Source organism: Myodes glareolus, chromosome 14, assembly GCF_982192425.1.
Source record: "Myodes glareolus chromosome 14, mMyoGla1.1, whole genome shotgun sequence".
Classification (NCBI taxonomy): domain Eukaryota; kingdom Metazoa; phylum Chordata; class Mammalia; order Rodentia; family Cricetidae; genus Myodes; species Myodes glareolus.
Window position 1 is genome coordinate 9,768,516 of NC_142039.1, and position 16,540 is coordinate 9,785,055.

The window sequence follows — 16,540 nt, forward strand, 5'->3', positions numbered from 1 at the left end:
TTTTAACCAGTTTCTGTAATAGGAAACTTTTAGCACCAACCTTATCCATTTAGTTCTGCTGACCAGTGGGATAAGGCTCTTGAGGGGCCCCTTTCCCTATCAGCCACTTTTCCCTGCATGAGGTGACACCTTCTCTTTGCTAGTTTGTGCCTCGGTTTTACAGTGGGCCTTTGTAAATCAATGGTCACCTTCCAGACACCAGAACTTTTGTTTGATGTCCCTGATGGGGGCCTATTGAGGGAGAGTTAGCCACATAGGTAGAGAAGGAGAGGAGAAAAGGCTCCCTTGAGAAGGTGGCTTCTTGTTCCCAGAAGACACTGTGAAGAGAAAGAGGACTCTCCAAGCTTGGGCGCAGTGTGTGTGTGTGTGTGTGTGTGTGTGTGTGTGTGTGTGTGTGTGTGTAAGCAGTACCATTGGGAAGAGGGGAGGACCCAGGGGCCCTATGAAGTACCCAAACCAGCTTCTGTTTGCAGAAATTAAGCCCTGGCCCTCTCTCATCCCCGAGGGACAAAGCTGATGCTTTCCCTTCTGTGTCTTTATGGATGTTTAGATCTTTGTCCATGCCAGGGAGTGAGCTCAGTGAACCCCTCAATGATGACCAGCATCTCCATTATACTAGGATTGTGTGAGAGCTTTCCTGAAGCAACTGGTAACTTTATAAGATATTCATGATGCTGCTGAGATTCAGGCACTGGGTTAGAATGGGTTTTTCCAACTCTCTCATCCCATTCTCAAATTAAAATCTAAACTCTGCACAGGGTGGAACAATCTCTCTCTTTCTCCTTCAGTTTGGCACTGCTGAGTCAAGACCCTCGGAGAAATGAATGGCGTGAGATGGGCCTGGTCAGGGTTTCACACTCTGCTGTCAAGTGGATGCAAAGACTCTGGTCAAGTGGACAGAGTGCCTGACTGTTGGACTGCTTGTTTGATGAGTCGAGTGGTCCTCAAAGAAGGATTCTTGGCCAGCAACATACACAGCACCCAACCTAAGGAATCAATTGGAAGATGTGGGGATAGGGCCCATACAACTTTCTTAAAAAGCTTATGCCAACTGAAGTCTGAGAACTACTGGTTCAAAGGTACCCAGGTTCTGTATCAGGAGGTTGGCCCCTTGGAAAACTGTATTCTGGGCACTGGTATGTCCATGGGAAAACACAGTTATGAAGAATACAGGCCTCCAAGCATATTCTTAGACCCGCCACTTAACAGCTGTGTGAATTTAGGCAAGGTAATTATTTTCTTAAAACCTCACGTTTAAAAAAAAATTCTAAAATAGGTAGAGTGGATACAAACGTCCAGACCACAAACCCAGGAGTGCCAAAAACTGACTTCCCTTTTAGATGGCCGATCTTTATTACTATATTGAGACCATATTCTTCTAGGTAGGAAAAATCCATAATCTTCATCAACAGAGATGAGTAAGTATTTAAGAAAGGAAATGCAACCACAGGACACTACTTGGCTGTGAGACAGAACACTATTTCTACACTCAAAACATGCAAATATAGCCGGGCCTGTTGGGAGAGCCTAGAACCCTGTCTGTTTAGCAGGTTGAAGCAGGAGGATTATAAATTCAAGGCCTTCCTGGGCTGGGCTGCAGAGAGGCCAACCTGGGCATGTGTGTGTGTTGGGGGGTCCTCTCAAAACAAAAGGCAAACGATTTGAGGGGATAGCTCCCTGGAGGCAGCTGGCCGGGTGTGTGGACTGCAGTAGAAATATAAAATATTGACTTAATCAAAACTTGTTAAAATGATTTGGAGTGCTTTGGGAGTGGGAAAGTGAAGATGGCAATAGGTAAAGCCCCACCTTATACATCACAACAGAAGACAGTAGAACTGTAAAAGGTTGAGAAATCCATATATAACAGCAGAAACAAATCCGAGTATAAAAAATGAATACAAGATCGAGGAGGTGATATTTGTGACATTAACTGAGGAAGAACAGGAAGCAAATGATAGAGGAGTGACGATTTTATTTATTATATTATTTATTATTATTTTTTTTTGAGACAGGGTTTCTCTGTGTAGCCCTAGTTGACCTGGAACTTGTTCTGTAGACCAGACTTACCTTCAACACAAAACTCAGAGATCCACCTGCCTGTACCTTGAGTCCTGGGATTAAAGATATGTGCCACCATGCTGGGAGAGCACTAAAACGCATTATCCATCCTTCGCTATGACTGTCAGTTCTCTCATTCTCTGGATATGTGTGTGTGTGCGGTGTATGTGTGTGTATAGTGTGCATGTGTGTGTGTTTGTATGTGTGTATATGTATATGTGTGGTGTATATGTGTGTGTATGTGTGTGTGTATATGTATGTGTGTGGTGTATATGTGTGTGTATGTGTGTGTGTTTGTGTGTGTTTGTATGTGTGAATGTGTGTATATGTATGTGTGTGGTGTATATGTGTGTGTATGTGTGTGTTTGTATGTATATGTGTGGTGTATATGTATATGTGTGTGTTTGTATGTGTGTGTAGTATATATGTGTGTATGTGTGTTTATGTATGTGTGTGTGGTATATTAGTGTGTATATGTGTGTTTATGTATGTGTGTGTGGTGTATTAGTGTGTGTATGTGTGTATGTGTGTGTGTGTGTGGTATGTGTGATATTTGCATGCTCCCAGGCCAGATGAATTTCGGGTGTCTTGCTCTATTACTCTCTGCGTTATTCTCTTGACACAAGTCTCTAGCTTGTGCTAGCTGGAGCTAGGCTGGTGATCAGCAAGCCTCAGCAATTCTTTTGTTCCCACTCTGCCCAGAACTGGGATAATAGGCATGTGTGGCTTTCTACACGTGTTCTAGAAACTGGAAATCTAACCAACACTCTTAACTGCTGAGTCGTTTACCCAGCCCCAGATAGAAGGTTTTTATAATAATTCTTTTAATTGAAAATTACAATTGCACATTCCCCCTTTGCATGTCTACTGAGGCAATGAAGACTTGTCTCAGCTGCTGGATGCCAATACTTCAGAGAATGCTGGCTTCACTATAAAGGGACTCAGAGCTACCACGAAGGGCCCAGGGGAACCCACTGGGTCGGTCTTCAGTCACTTCAGTGTAGAGCTCTGTCTCAATGGAAAGAAAAAGAAACTCAATGGCGGGGAACTAGCATTTTCCAACTTCTCATGTCTTGTGCAGAATTTGGTTTGGGGCACTGCTCTGGGTTTCTGTTACAGAATGTGTCTTGTCTTTTTGTTCCTGTCAACATTTTTAGGTTGGAAAATGCTTTTTGTTGAAATTAGAAATTTCTTGGGTGAAAATAAATCTGTAGGGAAGATGAAACTGCTTGTTCAGTAACAGAAGCCAAGAAAGATAAATTAATCTATGAAGGAAATAATACTGAATTTGTTCCAAATTCAGTTGCTTTGATCTAGCTGTTTAACTACAGTTAAAACAAGAATATCAAGCTAGGCAGTGATGGTGTACACCTTTGATCCCAGCACTCAAGAGGCAGAGGCAGGCGGATTTCTGAGTTTGCGTCTAGTCTGGTCTACAGAGTGAGTTTCAGGACAGTCAGGAGAGCAGAAGGAGGGAGAACATGAGCAAGGAAGTCAGGACCGCGAGGGGTGCATTCACCCACTGAGATGGTGTGACTGATCTAATGGGAGCTCACCAAGGCCAGCTGGACTGGAACTGAACGAGCATGGGATCAGACCAGACTCTCTGAATGTGGCTGACAATGAGGGCTGACTGAAAAGCCAATGATAATGGCATCGGGTTTTGATTCTACAGCATGTACTGGCTGTTTGGGAGCCTAGTCTGTTTGAATGTACACCTTCCTAGACCTGGATGGAGTGGGGAGGGCCTTGGACTTCCTACAGGGCAGGGCACCCTGACTTCTCTTAGGACTGGAGAGGGAGGGAGATGGGGAGTGGGGAGAGTGGGAGAGAAATGGGAGGAGGGGAGGAGGTGGACATTTTTAATAAATAAATAAATTAAAAAAATAAATAAAAATAAAAAGAGAAGAAATCATAGTTAATAAGATTAAATAAATGCTGTCCAAATAGGGCTAGGCTAATCCTGGTAGGACCTTGCTTTCCAAGTTTTTAATAACCTTAATCTCCTGGTTTGAGGTATGATGTCTTACCTCTGTAGAAGGAAGTTTTAGGTTATCATATATGTGAATATTCACATCATCAGACCTAAATTGATTGTGTTTTATTAGCAACTAATTTTTATATCAGACTATATTTTAGATCTGTCATTTTTGTTGTTGTTGTTTTATTTTCTCTTGGGAAGGGCCTTTTATACAGCATTTTGAAGGGTCTGAGATTGAGTTCCCTTTAGGGCAGTGTCTATGTAATTTAGGGCAATAGATAAAATTTTAACCAGTTTTTGATGCAACTTGGGCAAGGTAGACTTATGTATGTGACTGGTGTCTGCTTGTTGCATGCAACGTTCATTTTATTCCTAATGTCAAGGAAATTGCAGCTATTGCCTATGAAATAAAAGCAAGTCCACTGTCCTTTTGAATACATAGGAATAATATGAATCTGGAGATTAACTTTTTATAGTAAGTTTAATAAACTTATTAATAAGGTTAGTTAATAAGAAACCTGAGCTAATAAGTCAACCAATTTTGTAATTAATGTAGGCCTCTGTGCATTTCTTTGGGACTGAATGGGCAGGACTGGGTGGGACAGAACCTCAGTCAACTCTAACCTTCAAAAACCCACCCTTAGTGACCTACTTCTGCCACCTAGGATCAACCTTTTCAAGGTTCCACAGCCTCCGCTTATAACACCAGCAGCTGGGGACCAAGTGTTCAAGACACGAACCTGTCTGTTCAGATTCAAACCATAACTTCTTCCAAGTCCTTCCCCTCCCTCCCTCCCTGCCTCCCCCCTCCCTTTCTCCATCCTCTCTCCCTTCCTTTTCTTTAAGTAGTGTAGAGTTGAGAATAGATTTATTGATTGATTGATTGTGACTCTCCCGATCTTCTGTCACCTACATTAACCCCTCTCCCAATATTCCTACCTCAGCTTCCCAAACACTGAGATTGCTGGTATTGTCTAAGGAAACAGGCTCATCTGTCTGTATTTCTACAGCATGATCCCCAGGCTGAAGGCAATGAATGTGGCATGTCCTCATTGCTGCTGGATGGTGGGGGACAAGGTGGACAAGGAAGCACACACACTGACAACCTGCAGAAGTTCTGTTCCACAGAAGGAAGCACTCACCCCACACACTTACCATGAGCAGTTAAGGAGAGAATGGATGTGAAGTGTGTGGCATGGCTGTTATTGACATTGCTACTATAAACAAAAATAAAAACAAGCTAACAAACAAATCCAGCTCTCACCATAGACAGGATAAGAGAGTTTACTCTGGAGCCAAATATAAGTGACCACAGTTCTGAGACACGGATTTAGTTTACCCCAAATTCTATGTCCCAACGTGGTAACAATTTCATGAAGTTTTTATAGTAACAGAACAAAGGAAGCCATAAATCAAGACACTTTTCAAATACATTGCACCAGATAGGAGGGGTGCAGCAGAGTGAGGAACCCCTGCTCTGGGCCTCCGGTGCTCTCTGATGACATGTTTTTGCTTTTGAGGGGGTGAAATCAGGGTCTATTTATACTTTCCAAAGAATCTGCTTAAGAATCACAAGGATGTTCTGTTTCATATGGAGGTGGACAGTAAGAGGCCATTTCAGGAGGCAGAAGATAGCCCAAGATAACTGGGAATTAGGCTCTGAACCTGGAACCTTTCAACTCTTCACAAAGGCCTTGGCAGGTGCAGCCTCTTTCCCGGAACTTTTGTTCACGGCAGCTGTGCAGACACAGTATACATTGTTAGTTAATGACAACATTAATGACAAATAGCTCAGGAGAGCACCAGACAAAAGGGGACAGATCCTGCTTGATCCTACAGGCTGACAAGCTGGTAAGTTCCTCTTCAATACAGCCTGAGCATCTCTCTCTAAATTGTGGTGCTGTGGAACCAGTCTAGGGCCTCCTGCCCGCTAAGCACACCCTCCAACCACTGGGCTACACTCCCAGCCCCAGGTTGGTCATCTTGAATGAATGACTCCAGAGATTTCAATCTTACTCTGTAGACATTTCCCTGTGCACCAGAGTGTAGCCATGCAGCGTTCTTATCGGGCACCCTGATCATCTATCCTTCAGGTGTTCAAGGTTGAAAAGCAAGGGTTAAAGGGCTTTGAGGCTCTTCAAAGATAAGAAACGCTCTCAAAACCCTGACACCAAGGGGAGCGTGCCTGAGAGTGTTTCCCAGACTGGGAGAAGTCAGGGCTTACTGCTCTTTTCTCTTCGTTATTCCCATCCTGTCCCGTGCCTTTACTTAGCATTCTAGTTGCCGTTCTGCCTGTGATTTGGTTTACAGCTTTCATAGTTAAGGGTGTTTGGACAAGTCTGCTCTTTGTCTAGTTCTGGCTTGAACAATAATCCAGTCCTTTACCCATTTGCTATGTTCAGATTCTTCGAATCCTTTCTCAGTATGAACCTGCCTGTAGGATTGGTGACCCTGAGCCCCCTTTCCTCTGTTTGCTCAAGTTTTGCATCCTTCGGTCAACCCAACAGGTCATGACTTCGCTGAGACACAGGTCAATTCAAAGACTGGAATATAGAAGACAAGTGGAATCGCTGGTCTGTACAGAAAAGGTGGCTTTTATACATAGTAGATTTCTAGTCAGTCGTTGTTTTCAGAAAACTGAAGATCATCACATTAAGAGAAACAAGTCCAGCTCAGAAATACAAATGTCAGGTGCACATTTCCTCTCAGCTCAGAATCAAGACGTAAATGTGTATGGCCTGAGGCTAAGCACAGCGGTGCACACTTGGGAGGCTGAGACTATGTATCTGTGTGGGTTTTACACAGCTGGTTTACATAGTGAGTTCCTGGACAGCCAGTCTCTGTCCCCACCCCCCAATACTTACATACAGTTGTATCATCTACAGGAAGCCAATGCTTTGAACTTCTGCTAGGCCAAACTATAGTTGGGAACTTTCTTTGGACTATCAACTAGCTCCCAAATACAGACACGGAGATTTATTATTGATTAGGAATGCTCAGCCTTAGGCTTGTCCCACTAGCTCTTTTAACTTAATTTAACCTGTTTCTATTCATCTTCATTTTGCCTTGAGGCTCTTTACCTTTTTTTTCTTTCTGTATGTCCTACTTTCCTGCTTCCTCCATGTCTGTCTGGTGTCTCTTGTCTTTCTTTCCCAAGCCTAAGCTCCTCCTACTTTCTCTCCCTGCCAGGAAGTCCTGCCTATACCTCTTCCCTTGCTATTGGCCATTCAACTTTTTATTAGTCCAGGCAAGGTAAAACAGCAGCACATCTTTACATAGTTAAACAAATGCAACACATTTCTGCATAATAAACAAATACCCTGCAACACCGAACAGACCAACCCCAAATGGGATCATTCATGCTGAATGGCCAAACTGAAACTGAACTGTTCATCTGCCCCCATGAGAAGTCAGGAGAGTGGGGGATAATGGCCAAGTTCCCACATAGGCCAGTGTGATGATGATGTTCTCTCTCTTAATCCTTACGGAAAGGTAATCCAATGTCAACCAAGCAGTCATTTTCTATTGATCTATTTCTCTGTCCCTGCCTTGCAAAGACAGAAACTTTGAAAGAACCAATCTCTGTTTTTGTTCTCTGTTTTCCTTACTCTTTTCTCGATCAGGGCAATCCTCCTCCTCCAACCCCTCCTTTCTTCTTCTTCTCCACCATCATTATCATCACCATCAACATCAACATCCTCCTCCTCCTCCTCCTCATCAACTCTTTTTGAGACAGGGTCTCTCGCTGAGCCTGAAGTTCATCCATTAGACTGAACTGGCTGCTCAACAAACCCTTGGGATCAGTTTGTCGTTCAAGTAGGAGCTGCTGGCCTGGTTTTAAAATGTGGATGTTGGGATGGAATGAAGAGGTTACTGCTGGAGTTTTCTCCCCAGTCTCCATTCTGTTTTATAGAATAGGATGTTGCTTGGGTCTAGACTCCCAAAGAAAGCTAGTTAAGATGTTTAAACTACATTTGTCATGATTTTGTCTTCTGACAACTCTAAGTGCATTTCCCAACGTGAACGGAGGAGTGTCAGTCACGATGGTGTTAGTTTAGTGTGGATGTGTTGACTGGAGCTGAGAACATCTCATCCTGCTGGGGGAAGAACTGCCTGGAAAGCAAGGTCAAGGAACACAACCCTGGCCTGGACTAGTAGAGTTCACATGCAGTCTGGAGGTGCGGCTTCTCCACCCAGAGCCTCCTGTTTCTCTATGTGTAGTTTCTGAACCCTGACAGAGAGGACCCTCCCATCTTTCAGATGCCACCCTAAAACTGGGAAACACGCTAGCATGCATGCCAGGGAGCAAGCTCATGAAAGGAAAATGAAACATACTTTATTCTGGGACGAACTTCTCTTTTCACAACCCTGTGAAGTTGATAAAAATAAAGCAAAGAAGAAACAAGAAATCTGATAGTGGAAACCCAGAAGGAGGGGCTCACTGCAGCAATGCTCAGAATAGTTAACACGCGGACCCAGGACACGGGGCTCACTGCAGCAATGCTCAGCCTGTGAAAGTTGCAGACAGTTTGACACTGTTTTATCCCTCTCTATTCTTTATGAAAACAAATCTCTTTTTTTTTCTTTATAAGGATTTAAATCTTATAAATGATTTCTTCTCACCTCACAATTTTTCTTATTTACTATAAATTAGCAAAGTCAGAAATGATATGTCATTTTACATTTTTAGCCTTATATTATTTATTGCAAATTTTAAAAAGTTCAAAAAACAAAAAAATAAGACTCTAGGATGATGCTAAATATTTTTATATTTAGTAACATTTTATTTGTTCATTTGTTTTTTGAAACAAGGTCTCTCTATGTAGCCTTGTCTGGCCTGGATCTTATTACCTGGACCAGATGGGCCTCTACCTCATAGAGAGCCTCCTGCTTCTGTCTTCCCAGTACTGGGATTAAAGGTGTGCTCCATCATACCTCATAATGAGTTTTTAAAATCAAGATTATCTTTTTTTTAAACAACACAAATGCTTTATTTAATAGTCGCAGGTCATCATGGGTCAAGTAGTGGATACTCAGGACCCAGCAGGAAAGCAGGAAGATCAACGCAACCTACCTCTGCAACCTCCGAGCCTCCCTTTCTGACTCCAATAGGGTGAGCACGTCTCCCTCTCGAACGGGACCTTTGACGTTTCAGATGATGGAATGGCTGGTGTCATCCATAAATTCCACACACACCTGTGTGCACTGACCCTGCGAACCGGTCCTGCCCAGCACTTTGGTTCCCCTAGCAAGCTTGATGGGCTGCACGCGACTCGTGTCCATGATGGCGGCGAGCAGGCGGAGAGCTCAAGATTATCTTCAACAAATGATGATATTCTTGACTGTATATATACACACAATGTGTTTTTATGGCCCGAAATTAGCAGTAATCCCTTGAGGAAAGCGAACTGAAAAGCCAGAAGCATAGCTGAACCTGTCAACTGATGAGTTTCCAAGAGTTTGTAGCTTAGCTGATTCAGACTTAGAAACTGCTTGTTATGGGCTGAGGAGATGGCTCAGTGGTTGGGAGCACTGCCTGCTCTTCCAAAGGTCCTGAGTTCAATTCCCAGCAACCACATGGTGGCTCACAACCATCTGTAATGAGATCTGATGCCCTCTTCTGGTCTACAGGCATACACGCAGACAGAATATTGTATACATAATAAATAAATAAATAGATATTAAAAAAAAGAAACTGCTTGTTATGCTGTGGTAATCAGGCAGACAGGGGTTGTTCCATAGCCCTGGGACGTCTGGTTAGTTCCCATGTCCTGAGTGGACAGGGATAAAGGAGAAATTACTGCTTTTCCTCCCTTTCTCTCTTCCTTTTTCTTCTTTCTTTCAAAGGACATTTTTCCATTTATTTATTTATTTTATTGTGTGTGTCTGTAAGTATGTCTCTGTGTCTGTTGTTTGTATGTGTCTGTATGAGTGTGTATGTCTGTATGTGTGTATGTATCTCTGTGTGTGTCTGATATGTGTGTGTCTGTACATGTGTGTGTGTGATGTCTGTATGTACACAAGTGCCACAGTGCAATCTGTAAGAAATTTATTGATCCAAGATATTTTTATTAGGCACTCTTAGTTTTAGATGCTAGGTCATCTGCTTGGAATGACTTCACGTTCTCTTTAGGGAGAACAATTGCTGAGCTCCGAAAGCATTCTGCCCTCAGCTCATTTGACCTTTGGCTGAGTTTTTGTGATTGTTCCTCTGGCCCTTTGTCTTTGATCTCCAGAGGCCCTCTGCCCCCTCTGTGAATGAGGCCCCTGGAGCTGGCCACATCTAATGGCTAAGCCTTGTTTTGACTTGTTCCTGAGGAAGCCAGCTGTTCCCTGTCCCTTGCCTCCAGACAAATCATGACTTCCAAGTGTTCTGAAGTTTCAGGCATGGCTGCGGCTGAATGAAGGTTCAGCGGAAACAGCCTGTGGATTCAGGCGACTTCAGGGTCCACGAACGCTAGCTTGGTCTCTGTTTAGAAAGTACTCCAGCGATCCAAGTCTACTGAGGTTCTTTAGGAGGCAGGCAACAATACAGACATTAAGAACTTGCCAGTACTTAGTGAGGGGTCGGGGAGGTAGTACATGCCTTTAATCTCAGCACTCAGGAGACTGAGACAGGAGGATTGTGTGTGCCAGGCCATCCTGGCTTACAAACTGAGTGCCTATCCCTGAAAGCAAAGTAAGGGTCCAGGGGAGATGGCGCAGTCAGCCAAGGGCTTACTGTGCAAGCGTGGAGACCGGAGTTCTGATCCCTAGCACCTATCCTAAGATCTGGGTGTGGCAGCACACAGTTGCAGTTCCAGTGCTAGGGGGGCAGTGACAGGGGCAGAAGGATGTCTGGAGTCTGCTGGGTAGTTAGTCTAGATGAATCAGTGAGCTAGACAAGAACTCTCACTTGGCCTCCACAAGCACCTACACTCCCACCGCTTCTTTCTCCCAACAGCAAACAAAACAAAACTAGAAAACCTGGAACCTAACGGTTTGGACCCAATGACCATATTTCCCTGAATCTTAGCGCCTTCTTACACGGGAAAGTCAAATCCACCAAAGTCCCCTCCAGCAGGTGTCTCTTTCCTATGTTTCCAAGCCTAAAAATAATGCTTGCCAGGCTGTCTAGCTGCCTTGGAGGTGTGTGTTTATGCTGGGTGTGTGCTTGGATGGGAGTGTTCTTTCTAAACTGTAAGCAGCAAAGATGACAGAAACAAAACACATTTCAAATTCAGACTTTGGGACAAAGTTAGAAATGTACTCAGACCCAAGCTAGGAAAGTGGACGTTGGCATCCATGGGGGGAGCGCTGAATCCCAGAAGGTCAGAGAGCTCTCTGTTAGCTGAGCCAGAGTTTTTGTTTTTGGTCGTAATTGATATTCTTAGGAGTTGCATTAGAATTTTGGGGAAATAATTATAAACTGACAGGAAGTCACAAGTACAGTGTTTTGTGTGCTCCCTCCACCCTCTCTTCCCATGCTGGGTGAGTGGCATCTTATATAATTATAGCAATAGTATCCAAGTCAGGGGACACGGCAGGGGTCAGCCTTTGGACCGAGGATCCTAGGGTCTTACTATGTGTCTCAAGCTTGATAGCCTTGAACTTAAGCTCTCTACTCAGTATCCTGAGTATTGAGATTACAGGTCTAAACTGGCAGGCTTAGCTCCTTCAATGATAAAAGTGTGTGTGCATTTGTGTATGTGTTTTTGTGTGTTTGTGTATGTGCACACACATGAGCGGCGTGTGCATGTACCTGTGTGCGCTCATGTGGAGGTCAGAACTAAGGTGTTATCCAACTTTCCACCTGACTACCTTGGAATCAGGTCTTCCCCCTAACTAGGAAGTTCACCATTTTGGCCAGGCCAGCTGGCCAGGGAACCCTTGGGAATAGCCCTGTCTCTGCTATCAATGTGGTGGTTGCAGGCATACATAGCCATGGCTGGTTTCTTACATGGACTCCGGGAAGCTGAGCTTAGGTCTCCATGCTCACAGACCAAGCACTCTTCACTACTGAGCCTTCTACCCAGCCCCCACTGGAAAACAAAATATAAGATAACAAACTTAATGTATATTTGAACAATTTAGAATATTCACTTCAATGGTTTATTGTGTAACCATTGCCATCTAGTTCTAGAATTTTCATTCCATACTGATCACACTGTTTCCCCTGTTCCCAGACTGCTGTGGGAAGGTGTACAGCTAGCAACTACCGGCCTACTGGAGCGTGGCCTCATAGACTATTTACCTGGATGTAGAAATGCGTCCGGCCCCTTCCTCTCTGGGCCCCATTTGCTGTTCGGTTTGCTTTAGATCTGATCTTCATCCATCATTCAAGCAGAGAATCCTGACTTTCTAAGTTTTACCTTTTAATAAACATTGTTCTTAGTTCTGAGCTAGTGTGGGATTCCTTTTTTTATAAGCGTCCGATCTCTCTGTCTTCACTTGGCGCCATGTGGGTTTGTACTTCCCGCCCTCATACAAAGTTAAATTATGTTAAATATTGTATACATGCCTGCTTCTACCTCTGTTTAAAACATTTTTTTTGTTTCGATATATATTTACCATATTGCGGAGTACATTTCTACCTCTTATCAAGATACTTATACATTGTTTACATTTGGAGGTCATTGTCCTCATTTATTGCACAGTTGTTTATTGTCTTAGTCTTTAAGTTAGATAGGTATTAAAAATTATAGATCTATAGTCATCTATGTTTGTCATATTTATAGTTAGACTAATCAGGTTCTTTAGATACATAGAGATTATATTCTGTATAAATAGGTAATCTTCAACCTCTTCAAAAAGCTGTAAAAAATGGCATTTAGTTTAACTTAGAGTTCTGTGGTAGTGAGACACAATCGGTCCTGGCAACACCAATCTATTCCCGAGAAAATGTTGAACATCAAAGACACTCCACTTGGAACTTGTCTTCTTCTTAGCAAAACCGGCCTCTGGGCAAGATACTACCCATACCTCAACTACTAACAAAATACATAGTATCCAAAAATGGATAAGCAAAACTGTCAAATCTTGCCAAGAAGGGTAAGACAGTTTTAAAAATTTTCTTGCCTTTAAAAATAATCTGTCAGTTATTCTAGGCCTTAGTCAAAGTTGGTTGCTTCAATGTTACAAATATGACTTTGGGTGATTGCCCAGGTAGCCAATTGTCTCTATGATTTATTACATGTTTTAAAAGTTGTTTGATTACACTTCCTAATTACTCACCTGAATTTCCCTTCTCGGATCTTTGATGGAGTTAAAGACTAGATAAATGTAGTTACTTTCCTCTCATGACTTGGCCAAGTTATTTATTATACAAGACTTAAGCAAGTTAAAATAGGATATTTGTTCTTATTGTATATAATTTTGTAGTAGGTTTAAAACTCTCTTATTTAAACATAAGGGGGAAGTGTTGAGGGAAGGTGTATAGCTAGCAACTACCCATCTACTGGGGTGTGGTCTCATAGACTATTTACCTGGATGCAGAAGTGCGTCCTGCCCCCTCCTCTCTGCTTCCCCCTGGGCCCTGTTTGCTGTTCGGTTTGCTTTGGGTCTGATCTTCATCCATGGTTCTTTGTAAGTTTGACCTTTTAATAAACCGGTCTATTTCTTAGTTCTGAGCTAGTGTGGGATTCCTTTTTTATAAGCATCTGATCTCTCTGCCTTCGCAGACCTCGGCGATCACCACTTGTGTTAGTTACTTCTCTCTGTCGACCACACCTGACAGAAACAGCTTAGTAGCTTCCGATTTCAGAAGGTTCCTCTGTCATCAGTTGACTCCATGTTTTTGGACTTGTTGTGAGGCAGAACAACATGGCGGTGGGAGCTAGTAGTGTGGATTCTCTTTATCTCATGGTTGCTGTGAAGCAGAAAAGCAAGATGTTGTCCTCAGAGGTGACCCCCTCAATGACCTACGATCTCCAATAAGGGCCTACCTTCTCCTTTTCACTAACTCCCAAGAAAGCCATCATATTGTGAATTAACCAAGAGATTAATGATTTATTACCCCAGAATCTTCACGAATGATGCCCTTTCCCCCTTACAGAGAGCTTTGCTCATAAGTCTCCTTCATTTCTTGATCTGATCAAATCAAGGATCAAGACCAACCATCACACTCATTTACTGTCTGTCTCTGGGGATCTCGTGTCAGTAGAGAAAGGCAGCATTTGCCTTTCTGTGATTGGTTTACTCACTTAGCAAGGTTTGCTTATGTCTTGGCAAGCATCAGAATGTCCTTCCTTTCTAAGACTGGATGCCACTCTCCTGTTTGAACCACTTTTTGTTTCTCCATTCACTGATTGGATGCTTGCTTCGACTGCTTCCCCTCTCTGGCTACTGTGAGTGAGTAAGGCTGCTGTGGACACAGGTTTATGGCTCTCTCTTCGAGTCATTGTTTCTTTTCAGTTCTCTTGACTGCTTGTCCAGAAGCTGGGAATGGTGATGTTGGTAAGTCTGCCTTGGCATTTTCTTCTTCATCCGGTAGAAATAAAATACTCTCAGCTCACAGATGATGCCACCTTAACTACCCATCATTCTTTACTGCTCCCATATCCCTATATCTTTTGTCAAACTTAGGCCTGCCATCAGGAAAACACTTTCTTGCATAGTTTTTTTTTTTTGCTTTTTATTTTATTTTATTTTAGCTCATATCCCATTTTCAGCTTCTCAGTCAAACTTTCTGCTCTACTTAGAAGACAAACTCTTTGAATTCTTTTCTGAGAGAATCTTCTAGAATATTCCTCCTACCACACATAGTTGCCATTTCAAGGGCAAGCATTCATTCTTTAGCTCTCTTTTCTTAGTCTGCTTCTCCCTGGATCTCTTTTCTGGTCGCATGGCATTTGTGATCTCCACATACTGGTGCATATCAAATTAGCCTCTCTTTCTAATCCCCCTCTTCATACCTGTGCACCCCATTGCCTCCTTACCACCACCTCCCGACTGGCAAGTAAGCAGCTCAGACTTAATCTAAAATAGAATCACTGACGTTATCACCTAAACCTGCTGTCCAGTGTCATCTTTCCTGCTGCATTTCCCCTGCCACATAATTACTGTATTTGTTTCTTTTGTACCACCTTGACCAAAATACCTGTGGTGAACAAGTTCAGAAAGATGTGCTTTGGCTCTTGGTTTCAGTCCATTATGGTGGTATAAGTATAGAGGTGTTCATGGTGGTAGGAAGTGTGTGATGGAGGCATCCACTGCATGGCAGGCCAGAAAGAAAAGAAGGTTCTGGAGTCAGGGACAAAGTTATAACCTCGAACCAGCCCCCAGTGACCTGATCTATCAAGAATCTCTTCCTAGAAGGTACCATAGACTTCTCAAGCAGTACCAGGAGTTGGAGAATGGGAACTGAAACCATGAGCCTTGGAGTCAAATAGTTAATATTCTACCCAGCCTTCAAAAGCTCATGGCTATCACATAATAAAGAAATACACTTAGGGATTGAAGAGATGGCTCAGCAGTTAAGAGTACTGGTTGGTCTTTCAGGGAACCTGGGTTCAATTTCCAGCACCTATCTGGTGGTTCACCACCATCTTTAACTCCAGTTTCAGGTGATCTAATGCTCTCTCTGTCTTCATGGTACACAGCCAGACATTTGGGAAAAATACCCATACCACAAAATAATAGCAATAATAAAATAATGATGATGATGATGATGATGATGATGATGATGATGATAGGACATTTAATCCAATTTCAAGTGTATTTATAGTCTTGGGTCAATGAACAGACTCGGTGGGTAAAGCACTTGCCATGTAAATGTGACTCAAGTTCAGTCCCTGAAACTCACTGAAAGGGAGAAGGGAACCAACTCCACAAAGCTGTCCTCTGCCTTCACATATGTGCCATGGCATTTATAATCCTTACCATTAATAGGGCACACACACACACAAATAATAAATAAAAATAAAAAAGATACTCAGAGTCATAGCAGTTTCAACACTATCCAAAGTGAAAAGTCTCCTGTAGGCTGAGTCTTTCTTTCACAACCACCTGCTCCCAAAAAAATCAGCAGCCTCTTCTCAAATAACTGACTCAGAGACTTAATATTAGTTTTAAATGCTTGGCCAATAGCTCAGGCTTGTTACTAACTAGTTCTTAAAACTTAACCCATCTCTGTTACTCTATATGCTGCCCTGAGGCTTGAGGCTTTTACCTCTATCCCATTGTGTGTGTGTTCCATTTGTTCTCCATGGCTGGTGACTCCTCTGACTCTGCCCTTCTTCATCCCATCATGCTCAGTTTGGCTTTCCCATCTAACTTTAGCCTGTCCAGCTACTGGCCAGTCAGCTTCATTATTAAACCAGTCATAGTGACATTCATTCACACAATGTACAGACGGATTATTTCACAACAGTCTCTTCTGAGACTTAAGGCAAACTCTTAGCAGCAAACTTCCTTCAAATCAGTGAGAAATATACATAGTTTGAATGTATGTGGAGGCCCAAAAATGTGAGCCTATTTCCACCTTGTCTGAAGGTCAGAGAGTTTTAGCTTGTTCAAAGTTGT

General features: G+C 42.9%; 1 pseudogene; it reads right to left on the minus strand.

Moving 5' to 3' along the window:
* Positions 1–9,342, minus strand: part of LOC125417590 (small ribosomal subunit protein eS28 pseudogene) — a 37,166-nt pseudogene extending 27,824 nt beyond the window's left edge.
* Positions 9,343–16,540: the final 7,198 nt, after the last annotated feature.